General features: G+C 36.4%; 1 pseudogene; it reads left to right on the forward strand.

Annotated features, from left to right (window-relative positions):
- The first annotated feature begins 1,040 nt into the window (after window positions 1-1,040).
- Window positions 1,041-16,970, forward strand: LOC108376299 (glucose dehydrogenase [FAD, quinone]-like; annotated as a pseudogene).
- The last annotated feature ends 4,872 nt before the right edge of the window (window positions 16,971-21,842 follow it).

Genomic DNA, 21,842 nt, shown 5'->3' on the forward strand with positions numbered 1-21,842 from the left:
TATGAAGCTATCTATGGAGTACGCTAGCCTGACCAGTTAGGCAGCTAGAGCGAGTAAAACGATCTGTCCTCCCAAAGTTCGGCAGCTGCCTTCGAAGAAGCTATAAACTTGCTGCTCAAAAGTGTGATATCAAAAAGAAACCTACACTGGGGGAAATTGCCGTGACTGACGAGTTGGCAAGAAAGGAAGTTTTTGTGGTCCCAACAGGGGATGATCACCCGAAGTAGCCTAATTTAACGTTAAACATACATAAGTGTTATTAAAATAATCGTAATTTCATGCAACTATACAGTTTGCTTTAAATATGAATTCCCACCACCGCATTGTGTTAGACATTATAGGTTTTATATTGCATATCGCCAAATACAGTGCTGTGATTTATGTATGTAGTCATTGAAAAAGAAAAGAAAAAACTGAAATAAAAAAGGTTAACATTAATACGCAGCTTAATAATTCAAGAAATTAAATCAAAAGTAAAATATATGCGAACACAGTTGAACATCAACAACAAAGGCAATGCGTGCAACAGCTCACATTGTGCCAAATAACGAAAATTTGAAAATTCCAAGTGCGATTAGTTATTTACATATGTGTAATAATGTTGGGAGTTAAGTGCGCATTTGGATTTGAACTTGAAAATCTTGCATTGTCATAATTTGCACGAATATGTATGTAAAATGAAGAGAAATAGCAACAATTTGAATAGCGCAAGTGCCTGATAAACGTCCCAATACCGACTTGCAAGCGCTACCCGCTATTACATTATACTATGTAGTTCGGATGATGATGATATTAGCGCTTTGGCAACGCTAACTGACCGCCTCGGCGTAGAGAAGCTGACGAGATACACTGCAACTGACCACAGCAATCAATAGCAATCGAACGATCGAAGGTGTAACGTATGCGCATGCGCAGCGCTGCAAATTAACTAAGTCGAAGAAAACGGAACACGATCGCGATAACGAATTTTTTAGATTGTAAAATTTTATTTGTGATTAGGCAAACAATTAAAAATAAAAAATATTTAAGTACAAAAAAATCTAAAACAATTTTCTGGTGCAAATTCTAAAATTTTCATGTAAGTGCTTGCGAAAAAATCAACGAGTGTAATGAACTAACACGAAAAAATTGTTTGCCATTGTGAAACATTCTTGGTGTTTTGTGATAAAGTTAAAGTTATTAAAAAATATTTAACAGTGAAATGTTTATATTTCAGATTAAAATCGTGATGAAAGTGTAAAGTTAATTGATAATCTGAATATGTATTTATATTTAACGACTTTCTGCAGGGTATGGATATTTTTCACCTTAGACTTCCGAGTTAGAAACTTACATAGATTCTGCCCCTATATGAAAGCAACGAAAATTTCTACTTTTTGATGCCTCGCTTAGGCGCTCTATACAAACACTTCCTCCCCGCAGTTGTCACACATTTTCGTTACATTTAACGAAGGAAACCGCTTCTTAGCAAAGTTATTACCTGCTAAAAAAATACAGGGTGAAAAAGACCGCAGATTTTTTCTTTTATAAATAAAAACAACCAAAATTTTCGAAATGATATTTCTAATTTCTTGATGTTTTTTAGGCAAATGGCATTATTTATCCCTTCAAAGCCCACCACATTGTTGCAACTACCCAATTGAGGAAACGTTGCTAGAAATTCATACCGAACGTGATACTTTAAAAATTCGCGCAACACTGCGGCATGAGTTTTGCCCACCAGCAGCCCCTCGATACCTCCCAGTCATTGCTGAGCGAAGTATTCAGCCAGTTTCTGATAGTGGCTTCGACGATGGAGGAAGATGGGAGTGCTATAACTGGTTGCGGCCCAATGAATTCCAGGTCTGAACCAGTTCTGGCCAAATAGTCAGATGTCTCATTACCTTGGATAATCCCGAGTGACCTGGCAGCTAGAGTACAACAAGCTCGTTATGTTTGCTAACATAATTTAGTCGAGACGTGCATTGCCGAACTAGTTAGAAAGTAGTTAGAGGGCTGGCCAATGCCTTAAGTGCAGCTTGGCTGTCACTACAGACACGTAAACTGCATAAATTTCAAATACCTCAGCCTGGAAGACCGAAGCATACACCGCAAGAGAAAAGTGAAGCTTATCCCCATTAACTTCGTCCGTTTTTTTTAGTCTGCAGGTTGCCTTTAAGGCTTCCCCACGTATGAAGACACAAAGTAAATGCAAGAGCAGCCCCAGGTGTTGTAGAAAAAGCTCCCGTACAGCACACGGCAATAGTTCTTTGAAGTTTAGCAAGCAGACTTCCCACGCCATTGATTGAGAGTCTGCTCCTTCATACCACTGACGCATAGCTGATTATGGGTCTGATCATAGAGGTATAAATCTAGAGGATTCCTTTTGGTTACAGACCCCACGTTTTGCCAAAGACCTGTTTACATTGCCAAAATGTTGCCAATACTTTGGAGGTCTTGTGCTCCACGTGAGATTTCCATGATACTTTTGTATCCAGAATTACTCCTAGATACTTCACTTCGGGAGAATTCTGAATTGTGACTCCTTTAAGTGTAAGGGGAGTGAGATCATCCAACCTTATCCTTCTAGTGAAGAGCACAACACTAGTTCTTGGTTTGGTTCTTCTTGCAGAATGGTCCTTTTTGCAAAACGTTTCGATTACTTTTACGCGTTGATTTGCTGAGTATCGCTCTATGGATAAGTTTGATAAAGCCTGTAGTAGCAACCTTCTTTAAAAAAGCATTAACACATCACAAATAATTGCAGTCTCGAATATACACATCGCTTCGAGCAACCTCTTCAAAAGAAAAAAAAAATGTAGATAGAGTCTTTTGAATATATCCATTCAATCATATTCATCTTATCACTTTCCTCCTCGAGAATATTTTTGGCTGTAAGCTTTCTTAAATATTCTTCTTTTGACATTCATATGTCTATTTACTTTATCTTAACAAATTACTTAAACTTAAATTTTCAAACTTGTAGCAACTCACTAATATCTTTTCTTCGTGATGCGCGCAACAGTTTTATCATATAGGGCGTCCCAGAACATCCATTATTTTTCTTGTTATTTTTTGGCGCTCTTACCGCCTAAGCGATTTTGGCCGAGTTCAACAAAACACGCCAGTCGTTCCTCTTCTCTGCCAACTGAGGACAATTGAAAATGCCAAGTGAAGCCAAGTCCTAAGTACTAACATACATAACATTCGAATATGTTCCGGCTATTCTGTTTTGCTTTGCTGTTCATTTTCTTACTAAAATACAAACATTACAATAAAAAGATGATAATTTCATAAAATGTTCTTAAGGAAGATTTTTTGAATCTTTGGGAGTTCTAGGTTTTATCGAGAATGCCGGGAATGGATTTCTTCCCGTTCCGCAAGCAAATTTTTTAAACACTTTACTGATATCGCCCATATCGGTCATCGCATCCATATTGGGTGAACAAGAAATGCTTAAAGGTGTAAGAAACATTTGCTGGCACTTCTTTACTCGCATACATATTTACTTATATGCGAGAAAGTGGCACAAACGTGATGGCAAAGCAGATTTCGGGTGGAATACAAAAACTGAATTTAAGAACTAAATTATTGTTATTGCTATGAATTAAAGTTCAGTAAGAATACAAAAAAAAAAAGAAATTCTATTTATAATGGAGTAAGCAAGAGTGATAAAAAAATTAGCCAATCGAAAAGAAATTTTGACAGAAAAAGGTAAACAACATTGACAAAATTAGAAATTTTGTGCTCGTAATAGTTTAAAAAATTGGCCAGTGGAAATCAAATAACCATCTTAATAAAATTCTGCTATTTAATTAGACACATACTGCTTCGATAGTTCTACAGAATCTAAAACTGTGTTAGTTATTATATTCAAGCCATGGTTATGTTCTGGTGAAATTATACAGCCAAACTACTTTCGGTAGGTATATCGAGCCCTAACCGCCAAAAAGAAGTAGGTATGTAAGTGAATATTATTTAAAATTTCAAAATTTTATTTTTGATGCAGAAATGGTTTTAGAGCATCTAGATGCATTTTTGCATCAAAAATAATTAGGGATGTGCCGGGTATCTGGTAGATATCCGGAATCTGGCTAATTTTTTTTTTGTTATCCGACTATCCGGCCATATACTGGCTAAAATTTGGCCGGATTGCCGACTTCTATTATAGAAGATTCTATTCAAAAATTTAGTTCAGTTTTTTTTTTTACATTTTTATAATCGAATTTAATAGCATCTAATTAGCAATTAGGAGTTAAAAATTTATATATATTTCAATATGAAAATAGGCTTTTCCGCATTACCGGTCCATATTTTCAACATAAATGCTACCCGGTGCACTAAACACTCTTTTTGAATTCACTGAGGAAGGTGGTTCGCTGATATAAATCATTTCCAAAGTAAACAAATTTGGAAATTCTTTGCGACTTCAATAAAAAAAATAATAGAATTGGTGCTTACACATTTTTTGGTGTTTGGCCTGGCTTATTCTCCGATTTGTGGCGTACGCATTGATGTTGTCAAACAAGGGTAGGGTCCTACAGTTTTACGCCGACTCCGAACGACGATTGTATTTTTATGAGAAGCTGTTTTCATGGCAGAAATATACTCGGAGGTTTGCTATTGCCTGACGAGGGGCGATCGCTATTGGAAAAAAAACTGGTTTTGTTTGCTTTTTATGTTGGGTTGAACCGGGCTTCAACCCTAGCCTGCGGAATGTTGGCGCGCATTGCTAACCGCTACACCCCAGCGGCCATCTGACGGACGAAGTTCAGAGGTTCATAAGGCAACCTCTGCAACCGTCAGCTACGTCTGAGCTTGACGACAACGACTGAGATACTAGCCGATTTGGGCGGGGTTGTTGTAGCCGCTACAACAATTACAGCAACAACAGCAGCCGTCTATGATTCCACCAAATTAAAGGATCTTCTTGTCTGGGTATAAGGGTTAGCTGTAAATATTTCTCCATTTCTCCATCGTTTGGCAATCCACATTACTCGAAAAACTGGAATTAGTATCAAAGCCGTTGGCGATTTCCTCAAAGCATTGCCAAATATCCTGGTCTCGCTCTTCAATTAAAGATTTCACTAGAATTCGTCGTTCTTCACGCTAACTGATTTATATTTTCGAATTATTTAGTTCACCATCTACTCAGCTTTAAGATTTATTGATGTCAGAAAAAAAACGAGTTTACGGGGCGATTCGGGAAGAAAAAATATATCGTTGGCTTAGTTCGCAAACGTCCATTTTTTTTTTTAGTTTCTCAGGAGGGACAAAAAACCGTCTAACTGTTTTCGTTGTTAATATTTTCCTAATCTGTAAATGCAGTTTTCTTCCTTAGTTCGCCTTGTTTCGGTGCCAATAATCGGCCAATTTCAAAATATAGCTGTTCCGGACTTTTGGGCTCTTTCGGGACTTACCACAATTTCTCTTTATGATTTTGCTCTTTTCATGTGGACTTAGGACATTTTCTATCAACCGGTTTTTTATTGTTAAAAGATTTTGTTGTTTATTTTAAATATATTTTATTGTTTTAAAATGAATAATAACCCAATACCGTCGTATTTCATTGCTGTTAACAAAAATAACTATTTTAAGTCGTAAATTTATGTACCATTTATAAAGGAAAATAATTAAAAACAAGTAAAGAAGTATAAGTTTGGACGACACCGAATTTATATACCCGGCGCAGGTATGATATATCGTCGTTTCAACTTTCTCCAAACTACCTTTGCAATTTTAGTCCGATTTGAATAATTTGCAACGAATTTCTTTTTCGTACCAAGGCCATTAAATGCATCGAGTTTGGTAGAAATTGATAAATCCGTTACCGAGATGCACATTTTTGGTCATAAGTGGGCGGATCCACGCCCAATATCCAAACATTTATAATAGTCTAATTTTTTGCCAGTGGTCATTGCAATAATCGATTTTGAGTCCATTAGCTTTAGTAGTTATTGATTTATCGCAGTTTTTGTGTATCTGTAAATTGCCGTTATATGGCAGAAGCGCGTAGTTATTGCCCGATTTCAAAGATTTTCAACAGATTTCTTAGCTAGACCCTAAGCAAGGCTCGTACCGAGCTTAGTAATGATTGGTGAATGGGCTACTGAGATACAGCATTTCATCGTAAGTGGGGGGGGGGGAGGTTAACGCCCATTTTCCAAAAATTTCATAATAATAATCTTTTACCAAAATTCTGCTTCACATACCAATTTTCAACAATTTGCATCCAATATTTACTGAAATATCGTAGTCCTTGCATTTTTCGCAAATACCTTTATATGGGAAGTGGGCGTAGTTACAGCCCCATTTTAATACCAACCTACCTTGTATAAAGGTACATACCAAATTTCGTTGAGATATCTTAATATTTTCTCGAATTATCGTTTATATTTTTTTCTTGATTTTTACTTTTTTTTTTTTTACTTAGCACATTTCCATACCACTGCATAACAACAAGTAAGAACGACATTACGGTAACTTTTGTTTTTGTAATGATGTATTTTGAGTTGTGTGCTATCTAACTGCATTAAAATATCAATTTTCATAAAAAGTTGACTTAGCACGTTTGCGAACTAAGCCAACGATATGTAACCATGCAAAAATTTTTATCGTTGTTTATCTTTTGTCTTTGACGTTTCTCCTCTATTTACCAAAAATAATCGATAAATCCGGGTTGCAGACGGAGAAGTTATCTTTATAATACAGGATTATATCATAACTTGGATTTCAGAGAAGAAATTTTGTATTCTTAATTATGTATTGGGTAGTTCAGCTCGAAAAAGCAGATAATAAGCTAAACAAAAAAACTCAATAAAACAATATTGTGAAATTTTTTTAGGGAAGGCTCTTATTTTTTACAGGATATCCGGAATGCGGCTATCTGGCAAAATCTCTATCCGGCACATACCTAAAAATAATATAGAAAAAAATTTCGCTTACATAATTTTTTTTTTGTGGCGGTTAGAGCTCGATATGTATGTAGCTACTTATCTTATTACTGCAAATTGGCATCACTAGGGTGTTGCCCATTTTTCATGGTGCGTGCTTGCTACTTTATGCATTGGTAAACAAAAGCCAATAGGGTATACATTATACTGCACTGAAAAAGTAAACATTTTTTGCATTTTATGAATGAGTAAATACTAATATCGCTATTAAATGCGTGAAAAGACCTAAGTCGTAGCGAAAGCATAAACTAGGCAAAAATCATAAATAGCTATAAGTATTTGATTTTATGCTATGAATCAACACATAACGTATGTACATTAGGGCGGGGAATTTGTTTTTTTAATTCTGTTTGTTAATTCTAAGCTAATTATCTGAAGAAGCTATGGGTCTAAAATCAATATGGAGTTTGCCAAATTGCGAAAAATGGTCTCGAAGAAAATGTGAAAGTTTTCACGATTGCGCCTTCTGGTGGAAATTTTAAGAAAAATATAAATACAGAAATGGATTCGTCATACCAGAAAACCCTTATGTGGTATGTTTTTATATAAATTTAAACACTTTTATAAGACACTAAAAAAAAATGCTAAGAAACTTATTTTTGCAATTCCAAATTGCTTTTAGACACATGATTTCTTCGGCAGATTTGCTGTACGCGCATAGTCGAAAAAAATTCCCATACAAATTGACCCGCTCTAATGTACATAGGTAGGTAAATTTTCATTTGCTGTTTAGACACACTTGCCGCGGCAATTAATGGTTGGGCTCAGGTGAATGATTTATAGCTGCTCAGCGTTGTAGCTCGGCTTCTACCTACTTGAATGTACTTTACTATGTACACAACGATCAAGTAATTTAATTGATTTTTGCGCGTGCGCGCCATTAGCAAACACGCATGAAATGGAATTGCATCCTCAATTTGTGTGCATATTTTTGTGTTTTTTTTTTTTCCTGACGTAAAATGCGTCTGTGTTGGTTTTAAATGTATGCATTTTCTATTTTAAAGTGAAAAAGGTAGAAAAGTATTAGAATATGGCAACATCAGAAATAATCAGCAGTAATTTTAAAGTCGTAAAATATAAAAAATATATGTATATATATGTACATTAGGGTGCATCACCAAAAAAAGTTGCGGTTTTTCCACCGGAATTATAAAATCTATTATATTTCAAGATTTACGTGAGCTGGACCGATTTGAAAGACCTCCAAAAATTTCATAATTTTGATTCGGTTGATAAAATTTTCATGCGTTTTTATACAAACCTTTTGATTTTAACCTCTTCTATCATCTGAGGTAATTGGTTAGGAGAAAAATGTTTTTAAAAATTAATTTTCTTTATAAAGATCTCGATTTTTGGTCACGTAAATCTTAGTCTTTTTTCGAAATATTTTGGATATAATAAATTCTACAATTCCAATGGGGAGAAACTACGATTTTTTTTTCAATGGGGAGTGATTTAAAAAGAAATCGCCTTACACCATTGACTTTAAAGCATTTTCACAAGGCAATTTCGATTTTTTTTTTTTGGCCTGAACCTAGTGGTCGCTTTTTTACATTTTTTCTAAAATCTTCGGCATCTACAGTAGGATCTGAAAGTATGATAAATCGATGCTCTTGTCTAGAGGAGACAACTTTTTTGTTTCAAAATTCATTGATGTCGAGTACTTTGTTCTAGAACTTACCCACCAGATCTCAGTTCCTAACACCCTAATGCCAGTAGGAAGTATTTTGATCATTCCAGTAGAACTATTTAAAGAAAAAATTATTACCGAATGTGTCACCGAAGAATTAAAAACAGGCGAACTAACATTAGACCAAAAAAATTAAATTTTTTGTTCGAAATTGCCTTGCAAAAATACTTTTAGACTCAAAGGCATATGGCGAAACTTTTTCTTTGCTTGTATTGTTGTACGGTCTAATGTTCATATGTATACATATTTTATTTAAACGTTTTTGAATTCATTCGTTCAAAAAATTATTATTTATTTATTGCTGTTCTCACTTCGTCACATTGCACAGTGGTTGCTGACATAGGCCAAAATTAAAAAAAAAAAAAAAATTATGTAAAATTTTTTAAACCAAAATAGACTTACAGTCCATTAACTGCTCAACTGAGTGATATTGATAAGAGAAGTAAACACTTACTCTGATAGTCAAGTGGCAATCATAGCATCGGAGTCATTCATGGTCGCCCGCATGGGTGCAGGCTCATTGTGGCCCAGGATGAACTGTATGTGGTCAAGGGATCTTTTTTTGAGAGTAAATATAACGGAGCTTCACTGTCGTAGGCATTTGGGGGGTTGATGGAGGTGTAATTATCTAAACAATTCCTCTTAAACTATCAAGCTATTGCGAGGCTACGGTCCATATGCCTTGGATCACACTTTTTAAGTAGCTCGAATCTATTTTAACGTCCCGAATTCAATTGTCAATACTGCACTTATGTATGTATATATGTATGTATGTACGTATAAAGCATCTATTGAAACCTTAAGCATCCGTATCCGTAACAATGTAACCGATACAAGGACAAATTACGCAATAGTTCAAGTGACCAAATTGCCATCATGTGAAGCCCTCTTCACGGTGCGAAAAACAATAGCGAAAATGTATGTAAATAAAATGCACAGCAAGTTTAAAATGACATCAAAAGCTATAACATTGTAAACTTACGGCTTTCTTCACATTTTGCATTTTATATTTGGCATTTTTGTACGAAAGTGTCAGCTTTTATGGGAAAAATTTGCTACGAATAATTGGCTATGAGCGCAGAGAAACTGTTAAATATTCAATTCGATGCTTTGGTGATACCTATACAAATATGCTAATATATGTATAAGTATTTGCATGTATGTATGTATTTAATTATGATTATACATATGAATGCACATACGTATGTATATATTTAGCCGTTTTTGGCTTGCAGTAATGACCGAGTTTCATCGGTTTTGTTTTGATACACTTAAAAGCGTCGCCAAACCGGTCTTTGCCATTTTAGTTTGTTTTGATTGCTTTTTCGCGTGCATTTTTATAGCATACTATTTGTTTTATATTATTTTACCTCTTCTTTATTTCTTTTTGAGAGTATGTACATAGCTGTATCAGCTGAGCTCTCACGTCCGTGACAGGTAGTTGATTTTGAACTTGAAGTTTTGAAGAAATGTAAACCGGTTGGCGTTCAATACTTCTTTTTTTTTTGTTTATAAAAAAGTAAAAACTGAATACGCGATTGCCCCATTTCAAGGTTGAGATCTTTAAAACTATGTAGATAAGTTGCTACACAGTAAGAAGGAAAAGTTCTAAAATAAACATACCTGTTTTAAAACACAGATATTTAAGACATATTTTATTGATAGTATGAACGTGAGTGAAGGGATCTTTATATTATATATGGAACCATAGTATGCATTTTGACTCACCTGAGCTGAAACCTTACGCGTTTGCTAAGGACTTTATTTTTTAAATAAACTTTCAGAACCAGTCGAGGTACACTGTGAAATACCGTCTAGTCATTAGCAGCCAATCTTGCCTTACATTTGATAAAATTAACACAACGATCCAATACTATTTGTCAAAGATTTGCCGATTTAGATGCACCGCTAGTTTTATTTATTTTTTTATTTTTTCAACGAAACTTTTCCTTCAAATGTATAAACAACTCAAAAAAAAACTTACGCGGATGGTAAAAAGTGTTCCAGAGAGTCATTTGCTCCCGTGTGAGATGAGTAGCGAGCAGAACTTCGCAACATACTCTTCAGTGTCAACGTCCTTGGAAAATTCTTAAAAATTTTTTGGAAGGACTTTGAAATTGACAGTTAAGATATGTACCCAGCTTCAATGAGAGGATTTGTGTTTGCAAATTATANTTTATACTAAATATGATTAAAGGGGATTGAAATCATAATAATAAAAAAAAAAAGTTACAAATATTTTTATAGAGTAGGTGTAAAATAAAGTATACCAAAGTATGCTTTTTCTATTCATGCCAGTTCGAAGCTTCCAACAAAAGAAATACGATGCAAATTTAACTCTACAATTTCACTATTTTTGCGTGTGTGATATGGCTACGAACACATAAAATATTTTTTTTTTTTTTTTTATAAGAGACAAGACCATTATATACATCATGGCGGTATTGGTGTTGGTTATTTTTTTGAACCGGGTGGCAAGATAATTTATTTTGGAACGAATTTTTATCGATCGAAAATTATTTACTTTTAACTACTTTATATCATTTCTAAGCAAAAGTTTATGTTCCTCCATCTAAAATATATGGATAGCGTCAAAGCCTCAACCACACAGCAAATGTTAACCGATTACAAAATAAAAAATACGGGCCTCCTGTTTTTCGACATTCTTCTGTCCTGCAGGTGGCTGGAAAAGTAAAATTTGTCTCACCCTAATGTACATTTGATTATAGCGAAAAGAAAATTTGACAATGCCCCCGATTTTAAAATACTTTGCAAGTCAACTTCGAAAAAATGGTTATTTTTTTTGGTTTTTGGCCGAACCGCATGAAATTTATCCCTGCCTAATGTGCATTGGATTNCTATTTTCATGAAACTTATTTTAATATGATTTGCAGCAATTCTAGTTGTTTCCGATGGAAACACCCATATGCTGATATGGAGAATTTTTTTTTGTTCCAAAGTTCATTGACCTCAAGTACCCCGTTCTAGTACTTACGCACCAAATCTCTGTTCTAATAGCACTAACGTATTACTATACTATCAGTAAAGTAAAGCTCTGACAAAATCATTAGACTTTTGCTAAGGAAGAACATAAATACTTCGATCATTCCGGTAGAACAATTTTAAATAAATCTATTTAATTTGGCTTTTTTTTTTTTATTCATAGAAGAATCATGAAGTTGAGATGATTTGGTTGGTTAATACTAGAACCAGGCATTTTGAGGCCAATTAACAAAAAATAAATGTCTCCTCGAGACAAAAGCATCGATATCCGACTGTAAATACCGAAGTATGTAAACAAAGCGGACCCATGGGTTCGACAAAAATTTTTTTTTCGAGCTTGTCCTTCAATTCGAGATGTGTGTCCTAATAGTATAACACAAATGGAGGCGCCTACAAATTTACGCCGCCACCGATCGCCATCGACTGACTTATGGTTTTTATGGGAAGCTTTTTTAAGGCAGAAATACAGTCGGAGCTGTGCCATTGCCTGTCAAAGGGCGACCACTGTCAGAACAAATTTCTTAAATGTTGTGCAGTACCCATTAAGGAGTGGTTTCTCGCCACTGCCAGACGGCTTCCTGCGCCAGAAGAAGACAGACGACAGGCCCAACGCCCATCGCGCTTTGTTTTAGTTATGGCTTTTACCTTCGTATTTGTTTTCGTCACTAGTATACGTGTTCTTATTCAACTTCGACTTCATGCTTGTCTTTGTATTCATATTTCCATTCACCTTCGTTGGCATTAATCTGCGTATTCATCTTCATATTCGTAGTCGTATTCGTGCCCATTTTAGGCGCCATGTTCATGAGCTACATTATACATATTCGGAAATTACGTATCTGACAGCTTAATTTTTTAGGTAGGTGGCAATCCGTTTCGTAAAATTTTTCGTATTATAAATCATCTTCGTATTCATCTTAGTCTTCGTGTTCGTGCTCGATTTCGTATTCATGCCGGGTTCGTATTCGCTTTCGTCTTCGGTTCATCCTCATCTTCTTATCGGGGTTTCGGATTAATATTCGTCCTCGTATTCGTCTATGTCTTCGTCTTCCTCGTCGGATTTGTGTTCGTATTCGTCTTCGTGGTCATCTTCGTGTTCCTGTCCGCATTCGTATGGGTCTTCGTTTTGGTCTTCGCCTTCGTCTTATTCTTTCATATACAGACAATAGTCTTAATTTATTTTGCTTTTAGTTCTTAGCTTTTTGTGCACAAGTGCGCTCTGCTCTACAAATGTGATAATTCTATCACTTTCAGTTGTGTAGATTTTTAGTTTTTAGGATTTGTAGAAAAATTGCAATACATGGTGCTCAAGGTCACTGTGAGCTGTTTGCCTACAAAACAGCTGTTTAGAGTACAAATTAGAACTCAATTTCGCAATAAAGGCAGCACGCATAATTAGTGTCTCACTGCTAAGTGTTAGATGCGTCTAGGTTTAATGCATATACGTACTTATATATATATATGTACATACATAGCACTGTATTACTTAAATTTGTTGGGACAATATGAGAAATAGCTGAAAATATTTTTATACTTTTCGCAGTGCCAACTAATATATTATCTATTTATTACGCAAATATTTAAATATGTAAGTAATTTTGCAAATCTCTATTTTCCATGTCACCTCTACAGTTGCTACTGCCACCATAACAACTCCTTGCTCCCCACTTGTACGCATCTCTTAGTATGCCATCTATTTGTTGGTGCCCGGCCAACCTTTGGCTTCTTGCCATACCTCTGCTGATCAATGCTCAGCCTCTTGTCGATTTGGCACGCAATTTGGAAACCTCATTGCTGAATACGCGCCTGCCAGATACGCAAACATTCGCGGACGCATATGATTTCATAATTATCGGTGCCGGTTCAGGTGGCTGCGTTGTTGCGAATCGGCTCAGTGAGATTAGCAATGCGACAGTGCTGCTCTTGGAAGCGGGCGATCAAGAGACGTTCTTGAGGTAAGTAAATAAATAAAATTAAAAAAGTTAACGTTTTGCAGGAAAAAGATGGAAAGAAAGAGGAATTTACTTGAAAACATATATTTTTAGAAATATCAAGCATGATATTTATCAAGAATAGAATGACGCCTGATTTCTTTTTGATGAGTGAACCTTTAAGGCTCTCAGCATGGGTAAAATTTGTGTTAACCGAGCAGAAAATCTATAATTGCTGCTTGTGTGTACAAATGAACACATCTGGACTATTTCCGGACCATATCGGGACTAGTACACGAAAAGCTTGGGACTATTTCGCTACTGGTTCTGGATAATTTCGGGTTCAGCTCAGAACTATTTCGGGAATATTTGATGACCGTTTTGGTACTAAATAATTCAGGCCCATTTCGAGCCTAGTGCAGGACTATTTAAGGAACATTTTGGAACTAGTTCGGAAACATTTTGGGCCTAGTTCAGGACCATTATGGTACTAGTTTAGGAATATTTGAGTACCATCTTGGGCCTAGTTGGCATCATTTTAGCGCCATTTCAAAACATGTTCTAGATAATTTTGAAATAAATTCACGACTTTTTCGACCGTTTTCGAGCCTATTCAGAACTATTTCAGGAGCATTTCGGAACTGGTTCCTGGTACTCACGACTTTTTTGGAATTTTTATTATTTGAATCCCTAATGGAAATAGGGCATACGAGATATTTTCTATAACACTGGCCAACAAAATTGTGCAACAAAGCTTTCGAGAGCTGATTTCCAAAAGCTTTTTCGAAGAGTAAGAATCTAGCCTTTAAATTATTCAATTGGCTCTAGTTTTCTAGATATTTGGGATCGTCTAAAATGGCATTTTTTTAATTATTGAAATTTTCTAGTAAAAAAAACAATGCAACGAAAATGTTTGGAATATCATTTAAAGAAAGCTAAAATTCCCACCTTTAGCCAAAAATGTAAGAAATTAAAGTCCGCAAACTTAAGTCACAAAATAATTTGCTTGCAGAACGTTCCACGAGTAGCTGCTCTAAATGAGATGATGAAGAACAGCAAATGCTGCCACCTTAATAAACCCATTAAATCAGCGGCGGTAGATTCAGAACTGAAACTCCATTTCTTGCACCGCTAACTGAGTCATAGAAGTCTGCTCATAATGCTGACTTAGGTTCTCCTTCCAGCTCACCACATTGGCGAAGTTCACTTAGCTCCGGTGGAGGTGTTTTATACTTTCTTGTAAATAGTAAAATTTCAGTTTGTCCCAATTTACACAGGGACCACAGCAAGTCAGCCTTCAGTAAGCCACTTTAAGAGTGACGCCCTATGTGACTCCGGAATAGCTACTCATTATACGCCATTGTTACGGCTGATAATAACATTTCTTACCGTTTTCCGAAAAATTACCTAAAATTTTAATTTCAAATCAAGAATGTTTACTCATTGCATGCTTTTATCACCCTTTTCAGTGACGTGTCCCCTCACAGCTGCACTCACCCAGATGACACGCTACAACTGGGGTTATAAATCCGATCCGACACCCAATGCCTGCCAGGGCCTTAAAGGCGGCGTTTGTAATTGGCCTAAAGGCCGCGGTGTCGGTGGTACGAGTCTCATTAATTTCATGCTGTACACGCGTGGACACCGCAAAGACTACGATCATTGGGCGGCACTCGGCAATAAGGGTTGGAGTTATGACGAAGTGTTGCCGTATTTCAAAAAATCCGAAAATATACAATCAAAGAATTGCGCAAGTCACCCTACCAGGACGTGATGGGCCACTGGATCGTCAGCTATACAGACTTTAAGTCGAAAGTCTTACAAGCTTTTCTAAAATCAAGCCACGAAATGGGCTACGAAATAACCGACACAAATGGCGAGCATTTAATGGGTTTCGCGCGTGCGCAAGCAAATCTACGCAGCGGTCGACGTTGTAGTACGAGCAAGGCTTTCATAAGACCAATAGCGGGCAGACCAAATTTACAAATCTCAATGAAATCTTGGGTGACGCGTATCTTTGGTGGATCCAGTGACTAGAGTGGCAAATGGCGTTGAGTTTATGAAGCACCATCAACGGTATGTGGTGAGAGCGAAGAGGGAAATTATACTCTCGGCGGGAGCGATTGCATCGCCGCAGTTGTTAATGTTGTCAGGCATAGGACCGCGAAAGCACTTGGCAGAGCTGGGTATACCGGTGGTGCGTGATCTGCAGGTGGGCTACAATATGCAAGATCATGTGACGCTGAATGGACTGGTATTTTTAGTGAATGATACGATGACTTTAAATGATCGACGCCTAATAAATCCAGCAGATATTCTGCATTATATACTGCAAGGGAGAGGACCTTATACGATACCTGGTGGCGCTGAGGGATTTGCTTTTGTGCGCACGCCAAATGCGACAGTTGGTAAGGGCCTTTTCTTTTAGATGCAAGGCTGCAAAACTAAAAAATTTCTCTCTCCTATTCAAATGCAGATAAGGACTATTCTGATATGGAGATCGTGCTTGGGCGCAGGTTCCCTAAGCGGCGATCACATGGGCTCTCTGCGTGATCTGCTCGGCATGCCAGATGATTTCTATTACAAAGTCTACGAAGGTCTGCACGAAAAGGTGAACAACCTACAAGCTAATTACTTAGTTTTGGAAAAGCATTATAACCTATTTCGCTTAGGAAACTTTTGGACTTGTGCCAGTACTCTTGCGTCCTAAAAGTCGCGGCCGCATCTCACTGCGTAGCACAAACCCTTTCCATTGGCCACGTATGGAGCCCAACTACATGCAAGATCCAGATGATGTACGCGCCATGTTGGAGGGTGTGCAGTTGGCAAGTTTGCTGGCATTCTCATATCAAGCTAGCAATTTTACAGGTTTGTTTATTTTCAGATCTTTCAAATAACACAAACGAAGTCTATGCGTCGACATAGGCACCGAATTCAATGCGAAACCCTTCTTGGGTTGCGAACATTTGACTTTTCACAGCAAAGCGTATTGGCAGTGCTGTCTGCGTCGTTATGGCTCCAGTTTGCAGCATCAAGTGGGCACTTGTAAGATGGGCCCGGCCACGGACTCGGCGGCTGTGGTGGATCCACAATTATGTGTTCATGGCATTAAGCATCTGCGTGTGGTGGATGCTTCGATTATGCCAACTATACCCGCTGGTCACACTAACGCCATTGTAATAATGATTGCCGAAAAGGCTGCCGATCTGATAAAGAATTCCTGGCGTATGAGAAGTTAGAGCAAGCGTGTACGCGTGCGCTGAATAGCTTTAAGTTTTTATTTATTTTGTGCAAATTTTGAGTAATTAGATTATAAGTTATGTACTTTGAGTACTTAAGTAAATTCTCGCCATGATTGTGATCAACGAAAGCACTAACCCTGCCATTAGCCAAATATTTTAATAAATTTGTAAATAAATGTGGAAATTTTCATACAATACAAGCAGAATGCCCGCATGCTTTGAGGCGATGCCTGATAAGAACTTTGGGTTTGCCTTATGCAAAAATAGCACCGAAAAGCAAAAATGGTTTGTTAGATAAAAATTCTTCGTTTAAGTTGAAACTACCGAAGAGCCTTCACACATAGACCAGGAATAGTAGCGCTGTAATGCAATATGGAATTCTCATCCCTTTCGATGCTATCAGCTTTGCCGATGGTCTTATTTAAATGTGTGGAGCTCCGCAAGGATTTCTTAAATGGTTTTTCAAGCTTGATCCGGATTAAGTCCTAGAGTTAATTCCCAAACTTAACTCGGATCAAGGGAATATTCGCTGACAACACTGACTAAAACTTAGGGATCGTAGAATAGAGAGAAAGTGCAAAACTAGCGGTAGCCGAGTGGTGAGGGCTCCGTACTACAAGCCTGCAGGTCTCAGGTTCAATCCTCAGTTGGAGCGACTATAAAAAAAATAACTAACTTAAAAAAATATAGAAGTTATAATTGAATAAATAAAAGAAATCTAATGAATATTCTACTGGCCGTGGGATTCGAACCTAAGAGCTCGTAGCTCGTAAATCCGCATTGCTGCCGTCTGTCTAGGCACAATTTTGATCCGATAAATTGCGGCGTTAATCCGGATCAACGATGCCGCCTGTCTATACTTTAATATCGTTCTCTTAAGCCAATCAAATCGTAAAGAGCTTAGATGATCATTTTTTATTATAGGAGGGTCGCTGTTTCACAGCACGACAGAGTTTTCCCTTTCATTGGCTACATGAGCCGTGTGATCTTTGAAATATCATTCAAATGGGGCCATTGATAATTCGTCACTTTAGCATTACCTCTTTATATCCAGAAGTTCAAGCACCTATATTTATTAGAGTCTATAAACCTAGGCTATCTCGATCAGAGATAAACGGCCACAGAAGTAAAAATGGTTCATTCCGTGCTGCCCCATATATGTCAAACCTTCCTTCTTCATATACCCACGACTTGTTGATGTGCCTGGTATATATATAAATGGCCACAGATTCCTTTGATTCAAGAAATGGTCTACAATAATTGCCGCCTCGAGCAATTAATTTAATCGGATATAGATTCATAATCGTGTTTAGGGTGAATGCGCGGGGGTGAGTAAAATTTGCGCTTCTTTGTATGCATACTTAACCTCATAATTTATGTATTTAGCTATCTGAAAAGAAAATAAGTATACTATAAATAAAGTCCCAAAGCTTATCAGAAATACCGGGTTTCTAAATATTTCGACTATAGCACTATCTACTGAGTACATTTTTTGCAGAAGCATTGCCTATCGAAAAATTAAAATCCATTGGATATGAATTCCAACCAAATCGTATAATAACACCATTTATTTACGAAATTTCGATTCAAGACTTCGGAGAGAAATTTGAATATAGCATTTTCGCGTTTGTAAGCTTGGGAATATTAATATTAAATGATAGATATTTTTTTTGATTTTTTTCAGAAAGTTCAACAATTAAGCGTTACTTTTTTCAGTCAAAAATAATAATTAAAATTTCACTTTTTTCGATTAAAATTTGGCTCTGACATTTTCGATAAAAAAAGAAAAAGTTTCAATTTTACATTTATTTTTCCGAATAAAATTTTTTTAGAACTGACCTTGTGCTGGGTGCGAATAAATAAAACAGCTGCAATTTGTTTATATATAAATACATATACATATATGTCTAGATTAACAATTCGATTGTTGTCAAGGGTGACTAAAGATTAAGGCCTATAAAAACCGTGTATGTGTGTACCTAGCAAATTCCACTTATTCGAATTTTTTGTGTAAAATTATATTTCCCATTTTTGATCCATATCAATAACAATTTCCATTTCCATATCCATATTTACATATATCCAAATCCATATTCATATCCATATCTATATTCGTGTTCATATTTACATATATTAATATTAACATCCATCTCTATATTCATATCCTTATCCATATCCATTTCCATTTTCATATTCCAATCCATATCCTTAGCCATATCCATATCCTTATGCATATCCATTCTGAAAATGTTTCCATACTTTATAGGCAGGTTGATGAGCCAACTATCATGGATGCCGCTGCCATATCATTATCCATGTCTATATCCCTATTCATACCCGCATCTATATCCTAATCCATATCCATATTCATATCCTTGTCCATATGTATATTCATATCTTTTTCCATATCCATACCCATATCCATTTTCATTTCTATTTCCATTCTTATATCCCGATCCACATCCATATCCATATTCTTATTCATATCAATATCCTTATCCATATCCATCGGGAATTCAATCCGAAAATGTTGGCAACTTTATAGCCAACTGTCACGTACTCCGCTGCTTTCGGAACAGTCAAAATACTTTCGCAGGACTACAGTTAGGTCCTGCTTTTCGCCAAATTACGCTAAAGAAGCGGCAGCCTCCTTAGCCGATGTGACATTCACTCAATGCGCTATCAGTGACGTTAAAGGTCAAATACGTTCAGAAACAGCAGAAGCTTGGCAACAAGGATGTCCTTAAAGCGCCAAATGACTCAACAGCTAAAAATTGTTTCCAATCTCTGGAGGATGCTAAAATTAGACGCAATGTTTCCGTGTTTCTTTTGAAACTAGGCAATTCCACACTGGTCATGGTTTTCACAAAACTTACCTAAATCGCTCTAACGCATAGAGAACAACGTTATGATAAGACTAAAATATGCAATCATTTCCTTCAGGATTTTCTCCGATACGTTGGAACACTGTAATATGAATTGATGAAATAACTAAATTTGTAAATTCAAGATAACGGTCATTTTTGGCACCTGGTTTTTGCAACTGTATTTTTTTCTTCAATTTCATATCTCTCTTTGTAAAGCTTTAATACCACCCTGTGTTTTGATGGAATATGTCTCGACTAAAGCTTTTCGAAAAGCTCTCCACTAACCGCTAACCACTGTCAAAGTAGCGAGTAAGCAAAACCGGAAATTGCAAACATTCTGCTAGTGCGCATGTATTGTTTACAACAATGAAACACACCTACAATTGTATAAACATTAAAGTTTACTTATTTGAATATGCAAAAAAAAAGAACAAAACGAAAAGTAAATATCAAAAGCAACACCCAATTTCGTCAAACGAAATCAGTCCATTTGCGGTATTCTCAGCGAACGGAAGTGGAACAGTCGCTTGCACGCACCTAGCGACCGGTGACGGGAGTGAGTGAAATGAAAACTTGAGAAGTAAATGCTAAATTCGTAAAAGCGTGTCATAAACTGTTAATGGTGATATATACATATATATTTATAAGGATTCATTAGGAATGTAGTTCATGTAAATACATACATACATACATACATAGGTACGAGAGTATGCTGAAGGTTTTGTATACCAAGTAAATTCATCATCTTCAAGTTAAGTAGTCTGAGGTATGTATGTATATAAGTGTATCGACCAAATTTCTACTTCAGAAGTTGTTGAGGTAGGTAAGTAGTCATGTATCTATGTATGTAGCTGTCGGCTGTGTGAACAAACTACATGCGTACTTAAATATTTAATCAACATCTGTTTTGGACATCGACTCAAGCAAGTGAGAAGTGCGACACCTCTTTAATGTGTCACCTCAATGTGTCTTTGATTTATCACATTGTCCTTTTCATTATCTGCTTTTTTTATATCCTTCACTTTTCTCGCCAGCTTGTTTGTCATTGTTTGTGTCTACTATATTTGCTTTTACTTTTGCCTTTTATTTTATTTTTTTCTCGTTTGGTTGTTATTGTGACATTTCTATGCCACGTTGTGATGCTGCTGCTGCTGCTGCTGCGGTGTGGCATCCACTCGACCGCAAGACTGCATTGCGCCAGCGGTGACCACAGCAGGAACTATGGTAATTTGTATAATTCGTGATANAAAACTTTACTACAAATTTGAAGGTCAAGCCATTTCCTTTGATACCACATTTCTTTTTTAATTGACTGAACTGTGAAAATCTAATGTCATTAAAAAATTCCCACGCGTTTTATACATGCGTAATTTTTAAATAGGTGGCAACCCCACTCAAACAAAAAATACAAATTTATTGCACATGCAGAGACCATATCCTTTCACTTGGTACCTCAGTTTTTAGCCAAAAAACGGCGAAGATCTTATAATTTTAAAAAAGTGGCAACCCCACTCAACAAGTAATACAGTTTTGACCATGTAAAAGCCGAGCCCTTTTATTTGACACCTCATTTCTTGTAGTCTAACGAACAGGGTGGATCTAATAATTTTTTAGAAAGGCGGCAACCCTATAGGAATTTAAAGTACTAAAGATGATATTGCTATCGATAGTTTTTGACATTAGCGTGGTCAAAATATCTCGAGTTTCCTTTATACTATGTATAGAAGATAATAATTTTTAAATAGGTGGCAACCCTATTCAAAAAATGAAAGATTTTGACCATGCGAAGGCCAGGCCTTTTCATTTGGTATCTCATTTTGTAATCCAACGAACGGCGAAAATCGTTTAACTTTAATTGGTGGCAACCCTACTCAGAAAAATAATACGTTATTGTAACATGTTACATGTAGAGGCTAAGTCTTTTCGTTTAACAGTGACGGTGCAGAACTAATGCCTACGCTTATTATGATTGACTGCAGTAATTTTATTAACAAGTGGCAACCCTATTAAAAAAACTTATAGAGGCCAGTCCCTTTCATTTGACACCTCATCTTTTGTAATCCAGCGAACGGTGCGGATCTTATAGTTTTTTAGACAAGTGGCAACCCTATTAAAATTATAAGTAAACAAGGCCATACAGAGTATGCTAGAGAAAATCTCGCCAAAATCCGTTCAAA

This window comes from Rhagoletis zephyria, unplaced genomic scaffold (genome assembly GCF_001687245.7).
Source record: "Rhagoletis zephyria isolate East Lansing unplaced genomic scaffold, Rhagoletis_zephyria_1.1 Rzeph_scaffold_10219, whole genome shotgun sequence".
Lineage (NCBI taxonomy): Eukaryota > Metazoa > Arthropoda > Insecta > Diptera > Tephritidae > Rhagoletis > Rhagoletis zephyria.